Below are 27,835 nucleotides of genomic sequence, written 5' to 3'. Positions count from 1 at the left end.
ATTTTTTATGTACAAATTCACGTTTTCATTAAAAAATACTTTTTTTAATCCACGTTTCATTAAAATTTATATTTTTTAGATCTACGTTTTCATTAAAAATTATTTTTTTTTAAATCCAGAAATAAAAAGAAATAAAACCAATTTTGAGAATTTTTTTTCAGAAAATCCAAAATCCAATTTTTAGAAAGTGCAAATATTTTTTTAATTCTATTGAAAAAATATTTTTTTTTTTGTTAAAAATTCAATTTGTTAAAAAATTAGTTTTGTTTGAATTTTTGATTATATTCTAAAAGGGCTTAATTTTGTTAAAACTTAAATAAAAAAAAACAATTTTTTGCTTAAAATTCAAGTTTAAAAAATAATTATTTTGTTACAAATTCAATATTTAAAAAATACTTTTCTTTAAAATACACTTTTATGTTAAAAAATCAACAAATAAATAATGATTTTTCTTTTGTTAAAAATTCAATTTTTAAAAATTTATTTTGGTAAAAAAATTCAATTTTTAAAAAACATTTTTTTATTAATAGTTAAAAAAAACTAGTTGTTTGTTAAAAATTCAAATTTTAAAAAATACTTTTTTGTTAAAAATTAATTTTTTAATATATATATTTTTAAAAAAATAATTTTAAAGCATTGTGGCGTTTTTTTTATTTATTGGGATAGCGTTTGCAATTTTGTTTTTTCAAAATAGTCTGGCTTAATCCCATTGTTGTTGTTTTAATATTTTAAAACAACTATTTTATTAGTGGAAAAGATTTGGCATTGTTCGCCAAGGGGTAAGGCAGGGAATACTATAGTTTCGATCCACGCCACTGGATCTCATCAGTTCCCTTGTTTCTTGTTTGTGGATATTCTCCACCGAAGTTATTTTTCAATAACTTCTTCAACAAGAAACTTTTTATACCCAAACATCAATCGTCAGCTCGAAGTATAAAGGTAAGCAAAGAAAAAAGTTCAATGAGAAGTTTTTCCTTGGCAACCTCATACAACTCCGACGAAAGTGTCTGCGAAAACAATTCAAACCTCTTCCACTTCTCATTGAACTTTTTTCTTTGCTTACCTTTATACTTCGAGCTGACGATTGATGTTTGGGTATAAAAAGTTTCTTGTTGAAGAAGTTATTGAAAAATAACTTCGGTGGAGAATATCCACAAACAAGAAACAAGGGAACTGATGAGATCCAGTGGCGTGGATCGAAACTATAGTATTCCCTGCCTTACCCCTTGGCGAACAATGCCAAATCTTTTCCACTAATAAAATAGTTGTTTTAAAATATTAAAACAACAACAATGGGATTAAGCCAGACTATTTTGAAAAAACAAAAATAATTTTAGATATTTTTTATATTTTTTGTAACAGCTTGTACTCACTCCCCTCCATACGACGTTTACAAATAATTTTTTTTCAAAACCCCAATTCATTTCATTAAAAACATACTTTTAAAGCAATTTTAATTAAAAGAAAAAATAAATAAATTAAGTTTCAGCTTGCAAATATTTTGTTCTGGTGTTTTTTGGGAAAGCCGAAAAGTGAGCATCATTCTCATTAACATGAGAATACTCGATGCTTAAAGAGTTCAGGTTTTCACTAAAAAATCATCATTTCAAAAACTGAAAAGCCAATTGATAATTCCCTTCGCCGGGATGAAATCATGATATTGGTAGCGATCAGTAAATTTTGCAAGCTGTCAGTGCGTTTTGTAAACATTTTTCTCTGCAAAGAGGAAAGTGATGAAGTTAAGCCAATGGGGGAAACTCCAGACTTAGACAATCATAAATTAAAAAATTAAAAATCAACGTTTTTGCTTAAATAAAAAATAACCACGTTTGAAAAAATATTATAATAAAAAAATCTACGTTTGATATATTTTTAATGCACATTTAAAAAACAATTTTTAAATCTACGTTTTAAAACTGAACGCTATATAAAATATACTCTAAAAACAAAAAATAATGTTTAACAAAACTACGTTTGTGGTCGTTTAAAAAATATTCTCTAAAAATCTAAAAACGTAGATTTTTAGTTGAAAATTATTATTGAAAAAGCCCCCAAAATACTTATTAAAAATCTAAATTTTCTGGTGTACATTTCTTTTAATAATGTTCCTAGAATACTCAAGAAAAATATTTTTTTCTTAAGATCCATCAAAAAATATCCTTATCACTAGCTGTGCAGGCCAAAAAACTAATTTTTCATGATTTTCTTTTCAAGGGAATTCACAATACTTTTAGGTAGTTATTTTTTCAACTAAAAGAGCACATCCTAAAATGGATTTTTTGTTTTTGCTATCTGCAAAACCTTTGTAAAAGTGTTTTGCGGTGCCATCGATAGTTCGATAACGACTGGGCCGATCTTCATATATTTTTGTCCTTTAAAAAAATAGCGAACTGTCAATGTCAACATTTCGATGTTAACAAAAAATCTACCAAAATTTTAAAAAAATGTCTCGCTCAAAGGCTGCATTTGTATTTATTTAATAAGCTCACCAAAATGTATAAGGATCGGTCCATTCGTTTTCGAGCCATCGTTGGCTATGTGTCATAAGGTCCCAGCCCAACGTTTTCTTATACAAATTTTCTTGTACATACCACATGGTATTCCCCAACAAAAGTTGATAAAATATGGAATCATATTAAACGGTATCTATATGCGTATAACTAATATTAATAACAATGTTAAGGTTGCGTATAAGTACTGTCGTTACTCATTCGCATAGATTAAATTAATTTTTGATACATTTCCTTTTTGGTTGCCTTCTTTGATAATTTCTTAAAAATATTACAACTTTATTAAAGATATTCTTTAAATGTAAATATCCACGATAAATATACAACATTGATTACAAAATCCAAAACAACATGCATGACTTCTTTTAACAATTGTTTCAAGTTATGATGTTGGAAACATTTTCCCACCAAAGTTTACTAGTGGATTAAATATTTCATAACATTTCGTTAGTTTCAAATCTTCAAATCAACTTTGATAATCTGCTTACATTATTGTTTTTCTTGTTGCTTCTTGTGTTTTGTATTGTTTTGTTGTTGTTTTTTTTTTTTGCCGTCATGATGTCTGAGCCAGACACTTGTAAGACAATAATAATTCTCCCCAACAGCATCCGTATCATATTTGCTGATAAACAAATTTGTCATATTAGAGATTCTCAAAATTTTCTCACAATTCAAGGGAATTTGAAACGAAGAATAAAAGAATTTTAGAATTTACCTGTTTATATGTTTTGGTAATGAGAATGGAATTAACATAAGATGTTTTATCTTCATTCGACTTAACAGAAATTTAAATAAGTCTGCATCTAAAAGGATTTAATTTCTTTCCACTCCACAAGAAAAAATGTTTCGTTGTCATTCTTGTTGAATTCTTTGCCAAAGATTTTTTCCAACAGAGTATTCATGTTTTGTATTGTCTGCTGGGCACAGCAGTTGGTTTCTATTTCAATTTTGTGTAATGAGATACAATTAAAGACACCAAAAAATAAAATAAAAATAAATCCAAATAACATTGTTGTCTGTTCGTTTTTGGAAAGACAATACTAATTCTTGCCACAAGTAAGTGCAATGATTTATGACACTCTGGGCTGTTCCCAGGCTAAGTTGATATGAGTTTTTTTAAATATATTTTGGAATCAAGACAAAATGTACAGCAACGCAACTGCAAATATATTAAATTTAATATAAATAATCTTCTTTTTTCATTATTTATTTGTTCTTATACTGTGGAGCGTATGATTGATATTAATTCCAATTCATCTTGGGCGTATGAGTAACTATAATAATAACCGATTATACGCCTACAGTACCCAATAGTCCGTAATGTTTAGCTTTCATTTTAAACAAAAAACGCTAATAAACAAAAACCTAATTAAATATTTAACTAAATTAATGCACAGTAGCGAAATTCTTTTAAAAGTTTCAAGTTCAGCATTTCATGTTTTATTCATTAAAATGTTTTTTGTTTTAATATTTAATTTCCAATACATATTCATAAATTTGTTTTGCTTTTATGTTTTACCCAAAAACTAGTTCGGATTATGCAAAATCACTTAGGTGATGGTCTACTCTGGTTTTATGCAGTCAATTATATCAAAACAAAAGAGCTGAAATGTTTATGAGGCTTCATCACAATTGGCAATAATTTATTTGCCAATAATTGAAATTGAAATAATTTTTGGAATGGTGATAATTTTTTTCCTCTTCAAAATTGAATTGATAAATGAAAGTTGAAAACTACATTTTTTCCACTTCAAAATTGAATTGATAAATGAAAGTTGAAAACTATATTGACAAGATGAGAATCTGTATAACTTTTCTGGTGTGTGTGGGAGGAGATTTAATCGCCTTATCTCTCACTCGGAGACAACCGGTTGCAGTCTGTCAGTCCTATGAACCGCATCTCGAATTTATAACTCAATGGTACGCTTTTAATGTTTTATTTATTTCTTAATATAAATTCCAAAGCATTTCAAATCAGAGGTGAAAATTGATCTCAAATGCTTTTTTAAAATATTGCATTAAATATTAAATATTGCAATATTATTAAAATATTGCATTAAATATTAAATATTGCAATATTATTAAAATATTGCATTGCCAAAAGCTTAATGTCATCAACTGAAATTTAGCAGATCATTAATATTGAGACACGCTTTTGGTGGCTTTTGCTAATTTCTTGTTTGCTTTATAAACTAATATTTTAGTGGATTTGTGTTTGTCTCATTGATTCGTTATGCTTTTTGAATATTAGTGAAATAAATAATTGCCCTCAAAAATATTCTTTAAAAAAACCATGTTTAGTGGCCCGAGGATGCTTTCAAAAATATATATGTATGTATTATTGATTTTTTTTACTTCCATGTGTTGAAAAAAAATTTTACAAATAACATAAAAAATAGCTTTCAAACATTATTATTTAAATCATAAATAAAAAAAATCCACGTTTTAAAAAATATTTTTTAAAATATCCACATTTGAAAAAATAATTCTAAAAAAATCCTCTTTTGAAAAAATATTAGAAAAATGTATACGTTTTTAAAAATTAATTAAAAAAACAATATTTAAAAAAATATTAAAAAAATCCACTTTTTAAAAATTTGTTTTTACAAAATCCATGTTTTGAAAAAATAATTTTAAAAAAATCCACGTATTGAAAACTATTTTTTAAAAAATTCAAGTTTTGTGGAAAATAAAATATCAGGTTTTGTGGAAAAATATTTTCTTAAAAAATACATGTTTTTTTGGAAAAAATATTTTTTTAAAAAATCCAAGTTTTTGTAAAAAATATGTTTTAAAAAATCAACGTTTTGTGTAAAATAAATATTTTTTATATAATTCACGTTTTGTGAAAAAGACATATTTTTTAAAAAACCAAGTTCAGAAAAAATAAATTTTAAAAAACCCACGTTTTGAAAAAATAATTTTTGGAAAAATCTCAAATTTGAGGAAAAATATTTTTTTAAAAATCCACGTTTTGAAAAAATAATTTAATAAAATCACGATTTGTGGAAAAATATTTTTTAAAAAGTCCACATTTTGAAAAAATAATTTTTAAAAAATCCACCTTTTGAAAATATTATTTTTAAAAAATCCACATTTTAAAATTTATTTATTCCCAGATTTGTGGAAAAATATTTTTTAAAAAGTCCCCGTTATATTTAAAAAATCCACATTTTAATATTGATTTAAACAAATCCCAGATTTGTGGAAAAATACTTTTTAAAAAGTCCACGTTTTGAAAAAATTATATTTAAAAAATCCACATTTTAATATTGATTTAAACAAATCCCAGATTTGTGGAAAAATATTTCCTAAAAAGTCCACGTTTTGAAAAAAAAATTAATTAATAAAATCGCGATTTGTGGAATAATATTTTTTAAAAAGTCCACGTTTTGAAAAAATATTTTTTTAAAAAAAATCCACATTTTGAAAAAATATTATTGTAAAAAATCCATGTTTTGAAAAAATATTTGTTTAAAAAATCCACATTTAAAAAAAATATTTTTTTAAAAAATTCACGTTTTGAAAAAATATTTTTTAAAAAATCCACGTTTTGAAAAAATAATTTTTAAAAAATCCACGTTTTGAATTTTTTTAAATAAATCACAGATTTGTGGAAAAATATTTTTTAAAAAATTCAAGTTTTGTGGAAAATAAAAAATACGGGATTTGTGGAAAAATATTTTCTTAAATAATACCACGGTGCTCTTGAAACAATTTTAAATGGAAGGTGCTTACACCTCGGAAGTTTTTGCGGATTCTGAAACTACAATGTTTATAGATGAGAACAACCAAAAAACAAAAAAAAATCGCCGGAGCGCTTTTTAAATAAATCGCGATTTAATTTGACATTTTTAGGGGTTGTTTAGGTTTTCGCGATTTTGCTTAGAAACCGCAATTCTTATCAAAATGGGACTAAAACAAATGCTGTAGCTATGAAATTTCTCTACAAGAGTGACCTTTATGATATTCTCGTCAGTTTTACCGTTTTTGAGATATAGAAGTTCAAGTTGGAGCAATTCAAATTCAATTCAATTATGTATCGCCCCCTTATAAAACAATGTCATGACTGCAAATTCCCAACTTTAACTTATATATCTAAAAAAGTGTTACAGCTTAGGATAAGTTACTTAAGCCAGTCTTGTAGAGAATTTTCACAGCTTTAAGATTTTCTCAGGTCCCATATGGATAAGACTTACCGTATTCAAGCAAAATCGCGAAACCCTAACAAAAGTACCTAAAAATGTAAACTGAACTTCTTTATCTCAAAAATGGTACAGGCTGGGAACAAATGATAAACGTCAATCCTCTAGAGAATTTTCACAGCTACAACATTTTCTTTGGCTCCATTTCTATTGGACTTGCGATTTCCAAGCAAAATCGTGAAAACCTAAAAAACACCTAAAAATGTGAATTTTGACCGCGATTTATTTAAAAATCACTACAGCGATTTTTTCTTGTTTTTGGATTTTTCTCATCTATGAACACTGCTGTTTTAGAATCCACAAAAACTTTCCCTGTGTAAGCGGTTTTCATCAAAAGTTAGTTAAGGCGCACCCTCCATGACATTGTTTTATAAGGGGCGATACAGAATTGAATTGAATTTGAATTGTTCCAATTTGAACTTCTATATATCAAAAATGGTAAAAACTACGAAAATGTCATAAAGGTCGATCCTCTAGAGAATTTTCACAGCTACAACATTTTCTTTGGCTCCATTTCGATTGGACTTGCGATTTCTAAGCAAAATCGTGAAAACCTAAAAAACCCCTATAAATGTCAACTTAAATCGCGATTTATTTAAAAAGCGCTCCGACGATTTTTTTGGTTTTTTGATTTTTCTCATCTACGAACATTGTAGTTTCAGAATCCTCAAAAACTTCCGAGGTGTAAGCACCTTCCATTTAAAATTGTTTCAAGAGCACCGTGATACTTGTTCTTATGGAAAAAATATTTTTTTAAAAATTCAAATGTTTTGTTTTTGTTAAAATCGCGATTCGTGGAAAAATATTTTTTTAAGAAGTCCAAGTTTTGAAAAAATATTTTTTTTAAAATCAATGTTTTAAAAAAATGATTTTTAAAAAACACACGTTATGAAAAATAATTTTTAAATAGCCCACGTTTTGAAAAACTAATTTTTAAACAAATTCACGATATGAAAAAATAATTTTTAAATAATCCACGTTTTGAAATTTTTTTTAAAAATCCACTTTTTAAAATTTTTTTTTTTAAAAATCCACGTTTTAAAATTTATTTAAAAAGATTTTTGGAAAAAGTCCACGTTTTGAAAAAAATAATTTAATAAAATCGAGATTTGTGGAAAAATATTTTTTAAAAAGTCCACGTTTTGAAAAAATTATTTTTAAAAAATCTACGTTTTAAAATTTATTTAAAAACATCCGAGATTTCTGAAAAAATATGTTTTAAAAAGTCCACGTTTTGAAAAAAATAATTTAATAAAATCGCGTTTTGTGGAAAAATATTTTTTAAAAAGTCCACGTTTTGAAAAAATATTTTTTTTTTAAAGTCCACGTTTTGAGAAAATATTTTTTTTTAAATCCACGTTTTGAAAAAATAATTATTAAAAAGTCCACGTTTTGAAAAAATAATTATTAAAAAGTCCACGTTTTGAAAAAAATATTTAATAAAATCGCGGTTTGTGGAAAAATATTTTTTTAAAGTCCATGTTTTGAAAAAAAATATTTTCTTAAAAAATACAAGATTTGAAAAAAAAGTAGAAAAAATCCATGTTTTGAAATAATAATTTTAAAAAATCAATGTGTCAAAAAATAATTTTGAAAACTATTTTTCTAAAAAATTCAAGTTTTGTTTAAAATGTAAAAAAACACGTTTTGTGGAAAAACTATTTTCTTAAAATATCCATGTTTTTTTAGAAACAATTTTTTTTAGAAAACAATATTTTTTAAAGAATACAAGTTTTGTGGAAGAAATATTTTCTTAAAAAATTCAATTTTTTGGAAAAAAAATATTTTTTAAACAATAAACGTTCTGTGAAAAATATATATTTTTAACTAACTTCACGTTTTGTAATAAAATCAAATCACGTTTTTTTTATAAAATCAACGTTTTTCGAAAAAAATTTAGAAATTATTTTTTAAAAACAATACTTTTTGTGGAAACAATATTCTTTTAAAAAATTTTAGTTTAGAAAAAAAATTAATTTTAAAAAAATTTACGTTTTAATTTTTTTTAAATCCCAGATTTTTGGAAAAAAACGTTTTAAAATGTCCACGTTTTGGAAATATAATTTTGTAGGACCGCAATTTTTTAAAAAGTCCATGTTTTAAAAAAATATTTTTTAAAATATCCATGTTTTGTGATTTTTTTTTTTTAACAAGTTTTGTGGAAAAAAATATATTAAAAAGATGATAGCAAAGCCGCTCCACAGCCGATATGTCTAATGAACCTCTACTAAAGGCGAAACATGTCACATAGTGTTGGTTCGAATCTTCGGCTTTCCTTTTTCACTTGCAAAACTCATTAGTCGTTAAGCTTGACTCTAACGATAAATTAATTAAAAATTAATATTAAAAATTAATTTGGCCCTAATAGGCAAAATTTTCAAATAAAAATTAAAGAATCCACGTTTTGTGAAAAAAATATTTTTTTAAAAAATCCAAGTTTTGTGGAAAATTTATAGTTTAAAAAATCCAGTTTTGTGGAAGAATATTTCTTTAAAAATCCACGTTTTGTGGAAAGAATAGGTTTTTAAAAAATCAAGGTTTTGTTGAAAAATATTTTTTAAGAAATCCACATTTTGTGGAAAAAATACTTCCTTAAAAAATCCACGTTTTGTGGAAAAATATTTTTTTAAAAAACCGAGTTTTGTGGAAATTTCTTAAAAAATTTACGTTTTGTGGAAAAAATGTTTTTTTTTTTGAAAATTCCTTACATAGTGGTAGTAGCATAAGGTGTCCTATGGCAAACTCATATCATATCCCAATTGAGTGTAGAAAACATTTCAATATGACTTTATTTTCTAAAATCCACCTTTAACCCCTTTCCACATACCATTTCATCACAAAACGTATTGCCAAAAAATATTCCAAATTAACCATTTATTTCTTTGACTCTCGGAAAGAAGTGTAACAAAATTATTTTATATTTCAACACTGAATTTGCCAAATTATTTATTCACAAAACGCTAGCCATTTGCGGAGCTACGTGCCTTGGGCGTCTGTCAATCAAATGTTCATTTTTTTTGTTTCATGGGTTCACTTTTTTCTTGTGGCGGTATTTCCTTTTTGAAAATCTCCCAAACCAACTCCAATCTATATCGACAATGTTTTTTTTTTATGTTAACATTATTTTAATGGATGTCAACCCTAAAATGGTTTTTATTTCTTTTTGCTTGGCCGTGTTTCAAATTCTAACACCTTTCTAAGGTGTCATTATTTTAAAGGCAAGCTGTGTCTTTATTTCTTCTTCGTAGACTTCAATTGGATTTTGTATTACAAACACGTTCGAAATAGACAACATATTCGATTAAATAATATTTTGTTAGTGTTGATATTGTTGTTGTTGTCATTTGTTTGTGGCTCAGTTCTTTAATTCGTGAAGACATTGTCAAATAGCCGCAAACAATTGAAAGAAAGAAATAAAGAAAAAATCTAAATTGTTGTTGGCGTAACTGAGGAAGCATGGGAATTATGATAATGAGGATGGTCTGGCTGTCGAAGAATATTAAACAACTTATTAATTATAATTATTATTTTAATGTATGCTTATCTTTCGTTCATTTCAGGTAATTACCACCGTTTCTTTGTATGTGAGCATAGCATTTATATAAGGTAAATTAAAATTGAATGTATCAATATATGACATTATATCTATAAGAAGGCATTGGGATCTATGAAAAATCTCGACGTCTCCTAGGAACTTTTAAAGAATATTTTTCCATCCATCATGAGACCAATAAACGTGGATTTTTTAAAGAATATTTTTTCATGCACCATCAACCAATAAACATGGATTTACTTAAAAAAATATTTATTCCACAAAGCGTAGACTTTTTAAAAAATATTTCTTTCCACAAAACGTAGACTTTTTTAAAAATATTTTTTTAGAAAACGTTGATTTTTAAAAATATTTTTCACAAAAAGTGGATCTTTTTAAAATATTTTATGAAGAACGTGGGTTTAACCCAGATATGCCCAGCGTCCTATATATAGGACACTCAAAATTCTTGGTAATTTGATATGTTATGTTTATCAAAGTACCGTTTATTTTGGTGATATACTCAGTACACATCTGTAGCTCTTGGGATATTATGTGATTCAATTATTTTGAGCTACTATTTTTGAGTTTTGAGGTCTAGTTCATCGAAGTTGCCACCTATCGCTTAGTTTTTACAATGATTTGCGTTACGACCGATTAATTATTGGGTAGTTTTATAACGAAAGCATACACGATGTGGAGCCTACTACGAAAAAACGTTAACTAGATGCCGAAAAGGTGTCTTTGGACTATATGTCAAATGTTTTGTGTCCCATAACTCCCAGTTATAAGATAAAACCCTGTGTCCAAAAGTGGCCTCAAAAACCACTTTTTTCAAAAAATTTTTAAAAAACTTACAAACATACTGTTATTATTTCACATTTACTTCTAAAATAATATAAAAATACTTTTAAAATGATTACGATCAAGCAATGGGCATATCTGGGTTAAAAGCAATCACAAAAGGTGGATCTTTAAAAAAATTCACAAAACGTGGATCTTTTACAAATATTTTTCACAAAAAAAAAAAATTTTAAATAATATTTTTGAAAAAAAAACTGGATTTTTAAAAAAAATATTTTTTACAAAACGTAGGCTTTTTAAAAAATAGTTTTAAAAAAAGCCTGAATTTTTTAAAAATATTTTTCACAAAACGTGGAATTTTTAAAAAATATTTTATGAAGAACGTGGATTTTTTTAAAAATATTTTATGAAGAACGTGGATTTTTTTAAAAATATTTTATGAAGAACGTGGATTTTTTTAAAAATATTTTATGCAGAACGTGGATTTCTTTTAAAAATATTTTATGAAGAACGTGGATTTCTTTTAAAAATATTGGATTTTTGAATTTTTTTTTAAATTTTTTTCACAAAACGTATATTTTCTTTTAAATTTTTTCGCTAAACTTGAATTTTTTGAAAAATATATTTTCCACAAAACGTTTTTAACAAAGCGTAGATTTAAAAAAAAAATCCACAAAACTTGATTTTTTTAAATATTTTTTTCCACAAAACTTGGATTTTTTTTAATTTTTTTTTTACAAAACGAGGGTTTTATTTTAATTTTTTTTTCATTAAACGTGATTTAAAAAAAATGTTTTCCACAAAACCTGGATTTTTTAATGTTTTTTAACAAACCGTGAATTTTTATAAAAAAAAGTGTTGTTAAAAAGTCAAAACGTGTATTTTTTAAAAATATTTTTCACAAAACACGTATTTTTTAAAAAAAAATCCCACAAAACGTGGATTTGTTAAAAAAATCCACAGAACGTGGATGTTTTCAAAATAATTTTTCAACAAAAGTGGATTTTTTTAAATATATTGTTTCTACAAAAAGTGGATTTTTTGAAAACTATGCTTTCCACAAAACGTGGATTTTTTAAAAAATATTTTTTCCACAAAACGTGGATTTTTTAAAAAATATTTTTTCCACAAAACGTGGATTTTTTAAAAAATATTTTTGCCACAAAACGGGGATTTTTTAAAAAAAATATTTTTTCCACAAAACGTGGATTTTTTAAAAAATATTTTTGCCACAAAACGGGGATTTTTTAAAAAAAATATTTTTTCCACAAAACGGGGATTTTTTAAAAAAATATTTTTTCCACAAAACGGGGATTTTTAAAAAAATATTTTTTCAACAAAACGTGGATTTTTTTAAAAAATATTTTTTTCCACAAAACGTGGATTTTTTAAAAAATATTTTTTCCACAAAACGTGGATTTTTTAAAAAATATTTTTTCCACAAAGCATGGATTTTTAAAAAATATTTTTTCCACAAAACGTGGATTTTTAAAAAATATTTTTTTCCCACAAAACGTGGATTTTTTAAAAAAATATTTTATCCACAAAACGTGGATTTTTTAAAAAATATTTTTCCACAAAACGTGGATTTTTTAAAAAAATATTTTATCCACAAAACGTGGATTTTTTAAAAAATATTTTTTCCACAAAACGTGGATTTTTTAAAAAATATTTTTTCCACAAAACGTGGATTTTTTAAAAAATATTTTATCCACAAAACGTGGATTTTTTAAAAAATATGTTTTCTACAAAACGTGGATTTTTTAAAAAATATGTTTTCTACAAAACGTGGATTTTTTAAAAAATATTTTATCCAAAAAACGTGGATTTTTTAAAAAAATATTTTTTCCACAAAACGTGGATTTTTTAAAAAAATATTTTTTCCACAAAACGTGGATTTTTTAAAAAATATTTTTTCCACAAAACGTGGATTTTTTAAAAAATATTTTTTTAAGAAATATTTAAAAAAATTAAATAACTTTAATTTTTTAAGAAATATTTAAAAAAAATAAAAAAAAAATCAAATAACTTTAATTTTTTAAAGAAATATTTTTCAAAAATTTTGAAATATATTTTTCCCCAGACTTGGATTTTTCAAAAAACTTGTATTTTTTAAAAAATATTTTTCAGAAAACAGGAACGAAAGGGTGCTTCTATTGACACTTTATATAACCTTTCTGAAGAAAGCGGTACCTTTATAGGACCTTTTTGAAGAACCGCAGAACGGGTCACGGTGTGTGTGTGTTCTATGAGAAGGCCGTGCGATCTGCAATGAGAAGACCAAGGGGTCTTCCATAGGTAGAACTTGTGTTCTTCTACAAGAAGGCATTAGGAAATTAAATGAGAAGACCCTGTGGCCCTTCATAAGAAACATATAAGGTCTTGCATGAAAAACTTTGTGCCTTCTATGAGAATATCTTGAGATCTTTTGGGAGAAGAACTTGTGGTCTTCTACCAAAAGACTACTACAGGACTTTAGGGTGTTCTATGAGAAATACTTTGGGGTACCCCAACATGAGGTCTACTATGAGAAAACATTTTGGTCTTCTATAAGAAGACCTTGGTTACTTCTATGAGAAGACCTTTGGGTCTTCTATGAAAATACCTTGAGACCGTCTATGAGAAGACCTTGAGTTCTTATATGTGAAAACTACTTTGTGTTCTCCTATGAGAAGAATTTATGATGTTCTTTGAGAAGGCCTTGCGGTTTTCCATGAAAAGAAATTTTGGTCTTCCTTGCTGCATCTGTGAGATGACCCTTGGGTCTTTTATCAAAAGATTTTATGGTATTTTATGAGAATAACTTGTGGTCTTTTTTGTGAAGACTTAGGTCTGCTATCAGAAGACCATGTGATCTTCTATGACCTTCGAGTTATTTCAAAACAAATCTTGTAGTCCTCCATGAGAGGACCTTGTGTTCTTCTTAGAGAAGAGATTGAGGTCTTTTAAGAGAAGACTTTGTGGTATTCTGGGAGAAGAACATGTTGTCTTCTTGAAAAATCTTCTGGTCTTCTGCAAATATATATATCGTATATTAGTTTTATTTTCTAGTCATAAATTGTTGCTTGAAAAGTCGTTTGCCTATCGATAATCTCAATTTGTCATTGTAAGCTTATCTTCAAATTTAATTAGCTTTTCTCGTAACTCTCCTCAACTTCATTAGCCTCTTGGTTTCTGGTCCTAATCAATCATTTTCCATCAGCAGCAGCATCAGCATCATTTTTTCATTCAGTCACCGGCATTGATAGATGAAAGATTTATTTGCTCAACAACAAAATAAAATTGTAAATTGTTGTCACTCAAAGATCGGTGGTCGGAATGCAAGTGCCGGTGGCGGTTCACCTCGCAATTGCTAAATTAAATATGCATTTTCGGTTTTCGGCTACCAAAAAAAATTGCATGTTGGATGATCGGATGGTTGCGAAGAGTGGCTGCTTTGTTGGCCAATATATCGTTTTCACGTTCTTCTATTTCTTGAATTTTAATCATTTTTTTTCTTGGCGATGCTTAGAATCTCTTCAATTCGCAGAAAATGTCAGACGGTGGTGAGAAACGTCTGATATACTGTGTTTGGTTTGGTTGTTTGTCAATATTTTGTCTATGGCTGCAGTAAAATATCAGCCGAGCGTATTATTGCATTTCGACAATATGATTCTGTTGTATTTCTGCTTATTCTTCATCTTCTTCTCATCATAAGTACTGTGAAGATCATCAGACCAGAATCCCATAACCACATCATTTTTCACAAATGGTTACCTGAGCAGCAGCAGCAGCAGCATTAGCACCTTGATAGCCGATGTGGCACTGCTTCTTTGAGTTGCTGATGTTCTGTAATTTTTTTGATGCAATTTTCCTTCGTTTTTTTTTTGTTTTTGCCACTGTGAACATTGCAAAGATCTATAACATTTTTTGAAAGATTATATATCAACATCCTGAGGTAACACCACTCTACACAAAATAATAATTTATTCTAAGAAATCACGAATTTTGTACACAAAACAACAATTACACATTTATGCAACGTTTCATATTTTGACGTTTAATATAAATTTATTCTCTTTTCTGTTTGTTTTAATTATCATGCGAATCGTAGGAAATTTACTTTTATTGTTGTTGTTATTTTTGTAAGATCTCATTAACACAATAAATCAATGTATGACAACAATATCAAAATGCATTCCATGGAATTTACTCTACAACAAATACCGGCAAAGTTATGCCTGGAATTTTTAATGAGCCCAAATCTGCTGGCAAGGGAAGTGCAATGACCTTTGGACGGGTTTTGTTGCAAAGCCGATGGAGGGCAAACAAAACAGCTTGTTATTTTAAATGTTTGTTGTAGTGACATTTATGTGCCGATAGGGAAATTTGTCACATTGTATTGAAACAGAAAAAAATAAATTAATTAATTAATAATACAAAAAAATTAAAAAAAACACGCTTTGTGTGATACATAAAAAAATATTTTTTTAAATATCCACGTTGTGTGTGATACATAAAAAAAATATTTTTTGTAAAATCCAAGTTTTGTGTTATACATACATACATTTTTAGAAATTTCACGTCGTTTGTGATACATAAAAACATATTTTTTAAAAAATCCACGTCTTGTGCGTTACATGAAAAAATATTCTTAAAAAAAATTAACGTTTTGTGTGATATATGAAAAAATATTTTTTTAAAAAATCCACGTTTTGTGTGGTGAATGAAAAAATATTTTTTAAAAAAATCCAGGTTGATAAAGAAATATTTTTAAAAAATCCCCGTTCTTGAAAAAATATTTTTAAAAATTCCCCGTTCTTGAAAACTTTTTTTTAAAAAATCCACGATCTTATAAAATTGAAAAAATTGCTTTCAAAAATCTACGTTGTTGATAATATTTTTTAAAAACTCCAGGTAGATGCAAAAATTAAAAAAAAAAAATCAAGTTGTAAAGCACCGAAGTTCTCGAAATACTATTTTTAAAAAATCCACGTTCTTGAAAAATATTTTTTAAAAAATCCATAATCTTTGGAATTTTTTTTTTTAAACCACATTTTGTGAACTTTTTTTTAAATCCTCATTTTATATACATTTTTTGTTAAATACTCGTTTTGTGGAAAACATATTTTTAAAAAATCCAGTTTGTGGAAAAACATTTTTTTTGTTAAATCCACGTTGCATAGAACAATATTTTTTAAAAATCTGCGTTTTGTGGAAAAATATTTTTTAAAAAATCAACGTTTTGTGGAAAAAATATTTTTTTTTAAAAAAACCATGTTTTGTAGGAAAAATATTTTTTTTACAAAAATTCACGTTTTGTGGAATCATTTTTTTTTAAATGCCACGTTTAGTGGAAAAAATATTTTTTAAAAAATCCACTTTTTAAGGAAAAATATTTTAAATCCATATTTTAAATCCACGTTTTGGGGAAAAATATTTTTTAAAAACCACGTTTTGTGGAAAAAATATTTTTTAAAAACCACGTTTTGTGGAAAAAATATTTTTTAAAAACCACGTTTTGTGGAAAAAACATTTTTTTAAAAATCCACGTTTCGTAGAACAATATTTTTTAAAAACTCCAGGTAATGTGGAAAAAATGTTTTTTAAAAAAATAACGTTTTATGAAAAAAATATTTTTTAAAAACTCCACGTAATGTGGAAAAAATGTTTTTTTTTTAATTCACGTTTTGTAGAAGAAATATTTTTTAATAAATTCACGTATTGTGGAAAAATATTTTTTTTAAAAAATTCATGTTTCGTGGAAAAAAAAATTTTTTGAAAAATCCACGATTTGTGGAACAATATTTTTTAAAAAATCCAGGTTCTGTGGAAAAAATATTTGTTTTAATTTTTTTTTTAAAAATTCCACATTTTGTGGAAAAAATATTTTTTAAGAAATTTGCGTTTTAGGGAAAAATATTTCTTTTTCGTTTTTCAAAATAGTCAGGCTTAATCCCATAGTCGTTGTTTTAATATTTTATTAAAACAACTTTAATTTATTAGTGGGAAAAAATTGGCGATGTTTACCAAAGGGAAGACAGGGAAGACTATAGTTTCAGATCTCGCCACAGATCTTCGTCAGTTCCCTTGTTTCTTGTTTTTCAACAAGAAAAATATTTTTTAATAAATTTACGTTTTAAGGAAAAATATTTTTTAAAAAATCCAAGTTTTGTGCGAAAAGTATTTTTTTAAAAAAATCCACGTTTTGTGGAAAAATAATTTTTTAAAAATTCCACGTTTTGTGGAAAAAATATATTTTAAAAAACGTTTTATGGAAAAAATATTTTTAAAAAATCCACTTTTTGTGGAAATTTTTTTAAAAAATCAAAATCAGTTATGGAAAAAATATTTTTTTAAAAAATCCAAGTTGTGTGTAGTAATATTTTTTGAAAAATCCACGTTTTGTGAAAAAAATATTTTTTAAAAACTCCACGTTTTGTGGAAAACATTTTTAAAAAATCCATGTTCTTGAAAAAATATTTTTAATAATTCCACGTTTTATGAAAACATATTTTTTTTAAAAAATCGACGTTTTGTGGATTTTTTTTTAAATCGACGTTTTGTGAATTTTTTTTTTAAATCGACGTTTTGTGGATTTTTTTTAAATACCCGTTTTCTAGAAAAAAATATTTTTTAGTAAATCCACGTTTTTTAGAAAAAAAATATTTTTTAATAAATCCACGTTTTCTAGAAAAAAAATATTTTTTAATAAAACCACGTTTTTTAGAAAATAATTTTTTTTTAAAAAATCCACGTTTTAAGGAAATATATTTTTAAAAAAATCAACGTTTTAAGGAAAAATATTTTTTTAAAAATCCACGTTTTATGGGAAATATTTAAAAAAAAAATTCATGTTTTATGGGAAATATTTTTTTAAAAAATGTACGTTTTATGGGAAATATTTTTAAAAAAATCCACGTTTTATGGGAAATATTTTTTAAAAAATGCACGTTATATGGAAAATATTTTTTAAAAAATTCACGTTTTATGGGAAACATAAAATCCAAGTTTTGTGGAAAAAAAATTTTTTTAAAAAATCCACTTTTTTTGCAAAAAATAATTTTTAAAAAATCCAAGTTTGTTGCAAAAAATAATTTTTAAAAAATCCAAGTTTGTTGCAAAAAATAATTTTTAAAAAATGTATGTTTTTTGTAAAAACATTTTTTTTAAAAATCCTTGTTTTGTGGAAAAAAATATTTTTTAAAACATCCACGTTTTGTGGAAAAAATATTTTTAAAAAACCCACGTTTTGTTAAAAAAAAAATATTTTAAAAAAAACCTACGTTTTATGGAAAAAATATTTTTTAAAAAATCACGCTTTGTTGAAAAAGAAATTTTAAAAAAATCACGCTTTGTTGAAAAAATATTTTTAAAAAAATCCACGTTTTATGGAAAAAACATTTTTAAAAAAACCCACGTTTTGTGGAAAAAATATTTCTTTAAAAAATCCACGTTTTGTGGAAAAAATATTTCTTTAAAAAATCCACGTTTTGTGGAAAAAATATTTCTTTAAAAAATCCACGTTTTGTGGAAAAAATATTTCTTTAAAAAATCCACGTTTTGTGGAAAAAATATTTCTTTAAAAAATCCACGTTTTGTGGAAAAAATATTTCTTTAAAAAATCCACGTTTTGTGGAAAAAATATTTCTTTAAAAAATCCACGTTTTGTGGAAAAAATATTTCTTTAAAAAATCCACGTTTTGTGGAAAAAATATTTCTTTAAAAAATCCACGTTTTGTGGAAAAAATATTTCTTTAAAAAATCCACGTTTTGTGGAAAAAATATTTCTTTAAAAAATCCACGTATTGTGGAAAAAATATTTCTTTAAAAAATCCACGTTTTGTGGAAAAAATATTTCTTTAAAAAATCCACGTTTTGTGGAAAAAATATTTCTTTAAAAAATCCACGTTTTGTGGAAAAAATATTTCTTTAAAAAATCCACGTTTTATGGAAAAAATATTTCTTTAAAAAATCCACGTTTTGTGGAAAGATTATTTTTTAAAATATCCACGTTTTGTGGAAAAACTATTTTTTAAAAAATCCCCGTTTTGTGGAAAAATAATTTTTTAAAAAATCCCCGTTTTGTGGAAAAATAATTTTTTAAAAAATCCACGTTTTGTGGAAAGATTATTTTTTAAAATATCCACGTTTTGTGGAAAAAATATTTTTTAAAAAATCCACATTTTGTGGAAAAAATATTTTTAAAAAATCCACGTTTTGTGGAAAAAATATTTTTTAAAAAATCCACCTTTTGTGGAAAAATATTTTTTTAAAAATTCACGTTTGGTGGAAAAATATTTTTTTAAAAATTCACGTTTTGTGGAAAAAATATTTTTTAAAAAATCCACGTTTTGTGGAAAAAATATTTTTTAAAAAATCCACGTTTTGTGAAAAAAATATTTTTTAAAAATCCACGTTTTGTGGAAAAAATATTTTTTAAAAAATCCACGTTTTGTGGAAAAAATATTTTTTTAAAAATCCACGTTTTGTGGAAAAATATTTTTTAAAAATCCACGTTTTGTGGAAAAAAATATTTTTTAAAAATCCCCGTTTTGTAGAAAAGTTATTTTTTTTTTTTAAATCGCAGTTTTGTGGATTTTTTCCACTTTGTTGAAAAAATTTTAAAACAAAACCAGTTTATGGAAAAAATTTTAAAACAATTCACATTTTTTGTTAAAAATATTTCATAAAACAACGTTGATGAAAAATATTTAAAAAAAAAAACACGTTGTTGAAAAGATATAGTTAAGAAAAAAAATATTTTTAACCAATTTACGTTGTTGAAAAAATATTTTTAAAAAATCTAGGTTTTTGAAAAAATATTTTTAAAAAATCTAGATTTATAAAAAAAAATCTACGTTGTTGAAAAAATATTTTTAAAAAAATCTAGGTTTTAAAAATAAAATCTACGTTGTTGAAAAAATATTTTTAAAAAATCCACGTAGTTGAAAAAATCTTTTTTAAAAAATCCAAGTTTTGTGGAAAAATATTTTTTGAAAAATCCACGTTTTGTGGAAAAAATATTTTTTTGTTTAAAAATATATATTTTTTTTTTAAATCCAGTTTTTGTGGAAAATTTTTTTTTTTAAAATCCAGTTTTTGTGGAAAAAAATATTTTTTTTTTAAATCCAGGTTTTGTGGAAAAAATATTTTTTTTTAAATCCAGGTTTTGTGGAAAAAATATTTTTTTTTTTAAAAATCCAGGTTTTGTGGAAAAAATATTTTTTAAAAAATCTACGTCATGTGGAAAAAATATTTTTTAAAAAATCTACGTCATGTGGAAAAAATATTTTTTGAAAAAACCTACGTTTTGTGGAAAAAATATTTTTTAAAAAACCCACGCTTTGTGGAAAAAATATTTTTTAAAAAACCCACGCTTTGTGGAAAAAATATTTTTTAAAAAATCCATGTTTTGTGGAAAAAATATTTGTTTTTAAAAAATCCACGTTTTGTGGAAAAATATTTTTTTTAAAAAACCCCGTTTTGTAGAAAAAATATTTTTTTAAAAATCCATTTTTTGTGGAGAAAATATTTTTTTAAAAATCCACGTTTTATGAAAAATATATTTTTTAAAAAATCCACGTTTTGTGGAAAACATATTTTTTTAAAAATCCACGATTTGTGAAAAAAATATTTTTTAAAAATTTACGTTTTGTGGAAAACTATTTCTTCAAAAAATCACAGTTTGTGGTCAAAAATATTTTTTTCCACTTTGTTGGAAAAATATATAAAATTACCAGTTTATGGAAAAAAATTTAAAAAAAATCACTTTTTTAAAAAATCTACGTTGTTGAGAAATATTTGATAAAGCATCGTTGATGAAAAATATTTAAAAAATTACTTTGTTGAAAATATATTGTTAAGAAAATCCCCGTTGTCGAAAAAAATTTTTTAACAAATCTACGTTTTTGAAAAAATCTAAGTTGTTAAAAAAGTATTTGTAAAAAAATACACGTTGTTGAAAAAATATTTGAAAAAATTTACGATGTTAAAAAATATTTGTAAAAAATACACGTTGTTGAAAAAATATTTGAAAAAATTTACGATGTTAAAAAATATTTTTAAAAAATCTAGGTTTTTGAAAAAATCTTTTTTAAAAAATCCACGTTGTTAAATGAGTGTTTCTTTAAATAATTCACATTCCTTTTAGCATTGATAGTCCCCCATAAATCTACGCTTCCTGTCACTTATTAATTTTCCTTGTAATTTCCTATTAATCCTCTTTATTTCTTTTCGGCCCTATAACAACTTATATGATTTTATAGACTATTTATTTTATATCTTTACTTCTTATGATTATTAGTTTTATTATTGAATCCCACGTGTGTTTCCTTCAATTCGCAACACATGAACTAAAATCTAACATGTCAAGGACAAGAGGGTAACAAAATAAATATTTCTTAATAAAGTTGATGGCGGATATGTATAGGAAAGAGCAATGTGCCAAGAGCTTTTGTCGTACATGTTCGTTTGTATGTGATTGTTATATATTTACGAGTGTCTGTGTCCTATAGTATTTATGTTATTATTATAACATAACAACCATAAATTGATGTTGCTTTGAGGATACACGATAGCTTTAAGGGATTCATGAGCTCAATTTCATGACACAGAACGAAGAAGTCTATTCAAGGCAACTTAAGTTTGTGCAAAAGTTAATAAAAGTCTTAAGACTAGTCGTGACTTACGGTTTAATAAATTATGAAATAAATCAAGGAGTAGAAGCGAAGGGTAGAAAAATTTGACTTTTATTAAGAAAAGCTAAGAATAGCTTTGAATGGAATTTATGGGAAAAGAAAATATTCGAAAAGTAAAGGCTTAGCAATTGTTACATGAAAACAACAATTACCTGCAATACTCTGGCAATTCAAACATGAAGAATTGTGGCATTCTCCCGACAGATATTCGAACCATCTACAGCTATAGGAATTAAGTCCAACATTGCACTGTAAAATGTAATATTGCGTGGTCGAAAGCCTAGGGTGTGTAGACAAAGGCCTAGGGTGTATAGACAAAAAATTCTTAGAAAATCCACGCCTCAAGGCCTAGGGTGTATAGACAAAAAATTCTTAAAAAATCCACGTCTTTATGCCTTGGTCGTATAGACAAAAAATCTTAAAAAATCTCCGCCTTAAGGCCTTGGGTGTATAGACAAAAAATCTTAAAAAATCTTCGCCTTAAGGCCTTGGGTGTATAGACAAAAAATTATTAAAAAATCCACGCCTTTGTTGTATAGACAAAGCAATCTTAGAAATCCCGCCTTAAGGCCGTGGGCGTATAGACAAAACAATTCTGAACAAATCTACGGAATATTCGACCACGGGGTTATTCTGAGCGAAAATTACACTCGAATTTTGTCTTTCCGCCGCTTCAACTTAAAGGAGAAAGTGAGAAAACTCACGGGAAATTTACCTTCTGAAAACCCCCCAATATCAATTCATATATAATGTCAAACTTCTCATCCAATTGTTTTCTAACTGTAATCTATTGAATATAAGTATGCGACGTTAAATTCAAACTCCTCCAATCACACACTTTTCGTTATCCTTGAAGCTCCTGCTGACACGTATGACACGCAAGAATTTTGTTAAAAGCCCTGCTATTTGTTTGGCATTAAGTAATTTGTATATATTTTTCACAAACAAGAAACTAATCAACCCATACAAATTTGCAAACAAAAAACAACAACAATAACAACGAAATATCCTGACTTCTATTAACAACACAACAATAAAAGAATAAGAAAATCCTTTTTGCTCAAGAAATTGCGTGTTTGTATTGAAACGAATACATATTTATATTTTTCTTTTATTGTATAGCCTTAATATGGGGTACTGCATACCGCCGCTTATTAGGGTTATATGAAGAGATTGATATGAATATATAAATAAAAAAACAAGGCCTCCTCAAAGGAGAACACAGGTCTAAAAAAATCTTCTCAACGAAGACCACAAGTCCTTCTCATAAATGAACTCAATGTCTTCGTAGAAGTCCCAAGGTCTTCTCATAGAAAACGTGAAGGTCTTCTAGTTCTTCTCATTTGGGTATACGCTTTTTTTCTTCTATGGGAAGGTCTACTTTAGGAAGCCTTTTATATATTCTATAAGAAACCTCTAGGTCTTAGTTAAGATCGTCTGAAGGAAGCGATCTATAAAAATAGGTTATTTAACAAAACCTAATTTGATTTTACAAGAAGAAGGCCTTTAAGAATTCGTTATAATGTCAGTTTTACCTTTTTAAGTAGCCCTTCTGGTTACCTATGAGGAGCCCTATTTAGAACTCTTACTTGTAGAATTGATATTCTATAATACCCCACTTCGGCCTTCTATGAGAATCTTAATTGGTCTTCTTTAAGAAACCCTTTAGGCATTTTTATGAATTCTCTTAGGTCTTCTGTGGCAAGCGCTTTACGCCATTTGGCATTCTGTGGAAAAACTTTTTAGTCTTCTAGATCACCCTTCTGATATTTTATAAGAACCCCCTTGAATCATCTTTAACCCTCTGGGTTTTCTTTAAGAAACCACATTTGTCTTTTTAAAGGCTCGTTTTTTTGTCTCTTAAGGACCGATTTTGTCTTCTCCATGAAGTCGTTCTGTTGTTTCTTATGACTCGCTTTCAGTCCTTTAGGTCTAGCTTATGAAAAAATCATTTTTTGTCGTCTCGCAAAATGTTGGAATTTTTTCTTGAAAATACTCCTTTGACGTGTCTGAACTTTGGAATTTTTTTTAATAATTCGTGTTTGTCGTGCCTGATGATTTGCAAAAATGCACGTTATTCGTGCCTTATGGACCTTTAAAAACATTATTCAACATCCACTTTTGGAAGATTTTCTTAATAATACGTGCTCAGGCACGACAGATAATACATTTTTCTTCGTGCCTGATGATTAGCAAAAATACACGTTATTCGTGTCTTATGGACATTTAAAAAATATTTTTCAAAATCCACTTTTGTCATTTCTATGAAAAATATTCTTACATTCCATGTTCGTGCATTTGAAAACTTTTTAAAAATCCATTTTTGTCGTGTCACGATGGACTTTAAAAATATTTTTTCCTCATGGGCAATCAAAAATATTATTGTTGTTTTTGATGGACCTAGACAAATATTCTAAAGCGACACGATGTCGTATCTGAGGTGCTTTAAAATTATTCTTAAAAATCCAAATTTGTCGTGCCTCAGGGCCATTTGAAAATTAATCTTTAAAATCTAGGTTTGTAGTGTTTGATGACACTTTAAAAATGATCTTAAAAATTCACTTTTCCCGTGTCTGATGTACCTTTCAAAAATATTCAAAAAACCACTTGTCGTGCCTAATGGTTCAAAAAAATTTTCTTAAAATATCCACGTCAAACTTTTCTTCTAGACCGTTAATAAGAATTATCAATAATCAAAGTGCTTCGTTCCTGATGGGCCTTTTAAAAAATATTATTCAAAATCCACTTTGTCGTTCCCCTGAAAAATATTCTTAAAATATTCTCATAGAGGGCTTTAAAAATATAAGAAATAATAAATAAAAAATCTAGGTTTGTCGTATCAGAAGAGCCTTCAAAAATATAATTAAAAATTCACGATTGTCGTGCCAAAAGGCACTTTAAAAAATGTTTTTAAAAACCAACAATATTTAGTGCCGATGGGCCTTTCAAAAATATGTTTATGATTCCACGTTCCACTTGTCTCTGAAAAATATCCTACAAACCCGCATTTGTCATGCCTATTCTACGGGCCGTTAAAAATAGTATCAAAAAATCTACGACGGTTGTACCTGATGTGCCACATGTCTCAGAAAAATATTCTACAAAACCAAATTTGTCGTGCCTAGACTACGGGCCGTTAAAAATAGTATCAAAAAAATCCACGACGGTTGTTCCTGATGTGCCTCTAAACATTTTCTTCAAAATTACTTTTGTCGTTCTTGATGTGCATTTGAAAAATATTTTTTTAAACCTTGGGTTGCGGGTCTTTTCAAAAGGTATTATTAAAAAATCAAAAGTGTCGTGCCTGGCGTGCCTACTAAAAAAATATGGAGCCTAAAATATATTCTACGAAAATCCACGTATGTCTTGTGTAATTGAACTTTAACAAATATAATTATATGCGAATTTCGCGCTTTTTAAATCTTTTCTTCAAAATCCACTTTTGTCGTTCCACTTCTATTCTTAGAATCCACCAAAAGAACCACGTAAGTCTTTAGGGTGTCATCAAAAGTGCCTGATGTGCCTTTAAAGTAAGTTCTTCAACATCTCGTCTTTCGTGCCTAGTAGACCTTGAAAAATATTATTAAAAATTTCACGCCTTTAAAAAAGTCTTAAAATCAACCTGTCGCCTTGTCTGATATGCCTTTTAAAAATATGTTTATAATTAAAAGTTCCACGTGCCTAATGTGATTTTAAAAATTATTTCTACAAATCTACATTTTCCGTGTCTGATGTGTCTTTAAATCTTCTTAGAATATCTACGCCAGTCATTTCGTATGGGCCGTTAAATGGTTTTATAAAAAATTCGCGAATGTCGTGCCTTAAAAAATGTAAATCCAAAAATCTTAGAAAATCCACGTATGTCTATTCTTATTGACCTTCTATAATTTATGTCGTTTATTTCAAAATTCGTGCCTTAAATTTTTTCAGTATTCACTTTTGTCGTGCCTGATTTAACTTTTAAAAAATTATAAATTCCACTTTCGTCGTCCTGATGTGTCTTTGAAAAATATTCTTAGAAACCCACAAATTATCCCCGTTAGTCCTTTCTTATAAGCCGTTGAAATCTATTATCAAAAATCCACGATTGTTGTGTCTAATGTACCTTTAAAGCATTTTGTTCTGTGTGCTTGATGTGTTTTTTACAAAATCATTTTCAAAAAAAAAAAAAAAAAAATAGCGAATGAGCTTTTAAAAATTTAAAATTCACTGTTGTCGTGACTTATGGGTCTTGGAAAAAATTTATTTTAAATCCACATTTCTCGTGCCTCACCGGCCTCACGTTTATCGTGCCTCATGGGCATGTGAAAAAAGTATTCTTAAAAAATATTCATAAAAGAATTCGTATATGTCTTATGGGCCTTTATCAAATATTATCGAAAATCCACGATTGTTATAGCGAATGTGCTTTTAAGATTTTTTTCTTTAAAATTCACTGTTGCCGTGACATATGGGCCTTTGAAAAAAAAATTATTTTAAATCCACATTTCTCGTGCCTCATCGGCGTGTGAAAAATATGCTTAAATATTCATGATTGTCTTGCCTGATTTCCTATAAAATATATTCTTAAGAATCCACGTTTGTCGTGCCTCTTGAGCATGTGAAAAATATTCTTAATAACTTATGATTAATAGTAAAAAATACACGTGCCTGACGAATTTTTAAACAAAACTATTCTTAAAAAATAAGTTTGTCGACTCTAATGGATCCTGAAAAATTATTCCTCAAAACCAACTTTTGTCGTGCTTAATAGTCATATAAAAATATTCCTAACAATCCACTATTGTTGTGTCTGGTGGGTCATGAAAAAATATTTTTCGAAATCTTTGTCGAGTCGGAATTGCCTAAAAAATATTCTCGATTGAAATGAACGTTTGTCGTCTCAAATGAACCTAGAAACCTTTTTTTTTTATAAATCCTCGTTTATCTTGGCTGCACGTCTATCGAGCCTCCTGTGACTGATGTGCCTCCAAAACTATACTATAAAATTCAGGTTTGCCGTGCCTAATGTGCCTAAAAAATATTGCTACATTTGTCTACTCTAATGGACCATGAAAAGCTATTCCTTGATGTCAACTATTATCGTGCTAATGACCCTTTAACAAAATTCCAGGACTTTCGTGTCTGATGGGTCACACAAAAATATTCTTCAAAACCTATGTTTGTCGAGTCGGATGTGCATTGGAAAAATAGTCTCAAAGATGTACATTTGTCGTCATTAATGGAACAGGAATAATTTTCTTGTAAATCCACATTTATGGTGGCTGCTTGTTTATCGTGCCTGTCACAGCAGAACGGACCTAAAAAAATATAATAAAACAGATATGGACCTTTGAAAAATATTGCTGGCGTTGTCGCATCTACTGCACCATGAAAGAATTTTCCTTAAAATTATTCCAGAAAATATTCCTCAAAATCAAATTTTGTCGTGCCTAAAAATATTCTACGATTTTTGTGGCTGATGGGCCATGAGCAAATATTCTTCGAAATCTATATTTGCCGGGTCGGAAGCGTATTGAAAACTAATCTCGAAAATGCACGTTTGTCGTCACTAATGGATCTGGAACATTTTTTTTCTTTCTTATAAATCACAATTTACCGTGCCTGCCCTTTCGTCGTGCCTGCTGTGACTGATGTACCTTCAAAAATATTTAAAAACAACAGGTTTGTCGTTGGTGTCTGGTGGTTCTTAAGAAAATATTCGCGAAAATTCGTGTTTGCCCTATAAGCACGCTTGCCTGGCTATGAGGACTCTAAAAAATTTCATAAAAATTTGAGTTCGTCGTGCCTGATATTTTTCCCAACCACATTACCATACATAATATCTGTGGAAGGTTAACTGAAAAGCCTTTATCAAAAAATATTTTTCGTTTCGTTTTGATATTTTGATTAGATTAACCATTCCTTTTGATAAGACTTTAGAAACAAATCTACTTGTTAAGTTAGTGTACCTCCTGAGGGTATGATTTATGTCGTCACTTATACGCACTCTTGTTTCAGTCATAAAAGTTCGGAAATTCTTTGCAAGATAGAATTAAAGAAGACTTTAGAAATAAAATATTTCCAATTTGAGGTCGACGATTACGTTGAATGCGTCGATGTTGT

The 27,835-nt window shown here is 26.9% G+C and overlaps 1 protein-coding gene across 3 annotated transcripts in view; it reads left to right on the top strand.

The window, feature by feature from the left end:
• The window catches only part of msi (RNA-binding protein musashi), a 576,326-nt gene that overhangs the window by 213,188 nt on the left and 335,303 nt on the right, over nt 1-27,835 (top strand). The window lies entirely within an intron of this gene.

The sequence above is a fragment of the Musca autumnalis genome, unplaced genomic scaffold, assembly GCF_047663935.1.
Source record: "Musca autumnalis isolate F117 unplaced genomic scaffold, ASM4766393v1 scaffold_1, whole genome shotgun sequence".
NCBI classification, from domain to species: Eukaryota; Metazoa; Arthropoda; class Insecta; order Diptera; family Muscidae; genus Musca; species Musca autumnalis.
The sequence above is the reverse complement of the archived record's forward strand: the minus strand, read 5'-3'. Positions and strand labels throughout refer to the sequence as shown.